Genomic DNA, 3,547 nt, shown 5'->3' on the forward strand with positions numbered 1-3,547 from the left:
TTGAAGTTTTCAAAATTCCAGGGCCGTAAAACAATCTCAAAAAAAAAAAAAGTTTTCAAAATGTCGTAACGATTTAATTTTTTAAATCGTTTTTTTTTGGTCTTGGTGTGAGTTATTTTACGTTGTAGTATTAATTTAGAGCAACTTTTAGCTTTATGAGAATATTAGACGATTAGACATTGAGAAACTCTGTTTTGAATTCTCTTTAGACATAACTTGGCTCCAATACTTTTTTCTTCGTTAGCGTTTCGTAAGCCTGCGTAACTATTTTCATTTCTTACAGAATGTTTATTATTAAAAATCAGCATGCCTCGAAGATCGAAAATGAAATGCTATTTCGGATGCCTTGATAACGGTGAGTTTACACTATTTTCCCGGTATATTATTTGCTAACAGAATTATTATTCATAATATAATTAAATGAATTAGCACCAACTAATGGTCCTTCCTATTTCTGCTGCCTAGCTATCATATATGTTAAGTTTTGATCAAAACAGTCGGTATTAAGTCTCGTACTATCACACACACACCTCAGATAATAAAATTGTCTCGAGTGGGTGGAAGTATTTATGTTTTGCAACTCAGCGTATTATATGCTTATTGTCAAGTGGGCCCGAACTAGTTTTTTGAAATGATCAATCAGTCATGCTTTCCTGTTTAAATAAAATACAGCACAATTGATCTCACATCCAAAGTTAGATGATGGCATTCACGTTTTGTTTCCTGGTGTTTGATAACTAAGTTACACCAAGTGGCCTGTGACCACGTTCATCCTTCTACCCAATATAAAATAATGTTTTTATTTTTGTAGACAAAGGTTTGATAATGACAAAATTTTATGGAAAAATTATAAGGAGCACTAAAATGTCTGAAACATGAAAAGATTGATGCACTATATTTGAACCAGAACGTGTTATGTAATATATTAATTTGTAAGTAAGATTACATTAACACTAAATTTTTCATGGTCGTATTTTTTCAATATTTGTTACATACTTAAGATACTTTGTTTCTCCGTTTCAGAAGAGAAACTGATTCAGCAAGGAACGTGAACTCTCAAGGGTACTTAATTTTTTTCAAATATGTTTATAATTGATAAATTAATAATTGAAATAGTTCATAAGAACTAAATTGATGCCAATTTTGTTTTAAAATAGGTTGTTTAGTTCTTATAGTTATAGTATTACGTTTGAATAGTTGTAATTAGTAAGTTAGTAATATATGAAAATACTGATATAAATTTTTGTAAATAACCTTTTGTAAATTCTACGAGAAGATGATTTTAATTAATGATCAAAAGTCAACGGTCTTTAAAAGCATTATTTGCAATTATTTAGATTAACTGTGGAATATATTTGCTAAGTTGTGTTTTCTGTATGAGCAGATATAAATGAAAATGCCCAAACATGATTATGTTTCTTACATTTTCATTATGTGAAATCAATATGCTTGTGACTGAGTATATTAATAATTTATTAAAACTTAAGTGATAGACAGCAACCCCTATGGCACTGCTGAAGTTTATAAGCACTGGTGACCACTTATCATGGGCCGGGTTGCGTGCTCGTCTGCTGTTGAGTGCAATAAAAATTTTCGAAACCCTTTCTATTATTTAGATGTAATATTAGTGTACATTTAATTTGGATTAAAAGATAAATTTACATTTTATGTTTGCATGTGTATGTTTATAATTCATTTGCATGTAACGAACACCAGTTTCTTTTGTAACAAAATGTAAACTAATGGTTTGTAATGAATGTAATTAACTTTAAGATGATTTTCTTTCAATCTGCTGTTTGTTTCATCTAGTATTACCAAAGCTAAAGCATCAGAAACGTCAGAATAGAAATAATTTAGATAGGGAATAAAAGTATAACTAATGTAATCATGTCTAAGATTACTATAAGCGTCATTAAGTACAAACTATCAATATTTAAGAGTACTTTAAATCATCATTACATTTTTTAAACATTTTTTGTTTTTAAATCATGTAATAAAACGTTTGTGCAGAACAAAATGTCACATGTTATGAACATGATTGTGGGTTAATCGTTTCTTAAATTTCTAAATGTTTATAAGAATGCTAAGAATAATTTAGTATTCACTTTAGTGTGTGTATTATCTCTACAATGCTAGTATAAATGACAATTATTGTATGACGAAGCATAGGTAGTGTTTATAGATGTAATATTTTCATACAAGGTCATGATCTGTCACGATCAACTTTAAGCAAGAACTGCTATAGTTAAGAAACAAATTTATTAAATTTAATTCAAATTGTCTACTATGTTTGTAATGGAAAGCTGACATGTTTATATTTCGCACAAATGACTTAAGTGACATTGAATGATTTGATTATCTAGACTTAATTAACTTTTAGATAACTTTCGATTTAATGTTATTAAGTACTCTAGTAGGATTAATCTAGAGGAGTTATTGTTATTCGAAATTTTATACAATTGTACGTTCATACTATCTTTTAACAGTAAATTGTTTGTAATATAGGGAAATTAAATAGCTTACAGAGAATTACAGCTTTTTATTTAAAAAAACTGTTTTCTCTCTGTATGAAAAGGTCTTATCGATTAGAATGCTGAACACAATCAAACGTTCTTTAATATTTCATAAGTACTACCGGGAATTTCAGCGATTCTAAACGATAAGATTTTTTCATAAAGAGAGTTAATTATAAAAAATATTAAAATTACTAAAAAAGCCACCTGGTGGGGGGTAGGGAGATTAATAATCGACAGCAGCGACGCCTGCTGTCCTGGGCTCTAACTAAAGCAAAAATAAAAATGAGAGTTGCGCATCTATCTCAAATATATTAAGTGTATAATCTATGGTCGCGATGGAGCGTTTTACCGGAGCGGACCGTGCGTTTTGTGTGCGCGAGTTTTATAAAAACGACAATTCGGCAACCGTTGCGCGGCGTAAATTTCGAGAACACAAAGGTTTACACAACTTTGACGACACTCCAACTCTTCAAACGATTAAGAACTGGGTTGCTAAGTTCGAGGAGACCGGTTCGACGTTAGATAAACCGCGGTTGGGTCGCCCAAGGACGTCACGTACGGAACAAAACATAGACACAGTGACACAGTCTATTCGCGAAAATCCGACACAGTCAACTCGTAAGCGCGCCAGAGCATTAAACGTATCCAGGACATCGTTACAACATATTTTGAAGAAAGATTTACATATGCACCCTTACAAAATTCAGTTGGTTCAAGAATTAAAGGAAACTGACGGTATTCAAAGACAAAATTATGCGAATGAAATGTTGAATCGGTTTACTTCCTTCAATAACATAATGTTCTCTGACGAGGCTCATTTCCATCTTAACGGGCATGTTAGTAAACAAAATTGCCGCTATTGGAGCCCCATCAATCCAAAACTTAAGCATCAGAAGTCCTTACATAGTCCGAAAGTGACTGTTTGGGCCGCTATGTCAGCCCATGGTATCCTAGGGCCTTACTTCTTTGAGGATGGCAGAGGGCGCGCAGTTACTGTTACGTCGGAGCGATATATGGCTATGATCGAAGAG

General features: G+C 32.0%; 1 long non-coding RNA gene across 1 annotated transcript; it reads left to right on the top strand.

The window, feature by feature from the left end:
• LOC149501530 (uncharacterized) lies at window positions 1–2,529 on the top strand. Its single transcript, XR_016324288.1, has 4 exons — window positions 1–107; window positions 284–355; window positions 812–932; window positions 1,024–2,529. It is a non-coding gene; the product is annotated as an uncharacterized LOC149501530 (long non-coding RNA).
• Window positions 2,530–3,547: the final 1,018 nt, after the last annotated feature.

This window comes from Bombyx mandarina, chromosome 15 (genome assembly GCF_030267445.1).
Source record: "Bombyx mandarina strain Sakado chromosome 15, ASM3026744v2".
Taxonomy (NCBI): Eukaryota; Metazoa; Arthropoda; class Insecta; order Lepidoptera; family Bombycidae; genus Bombyx; species Bombyx mandarina.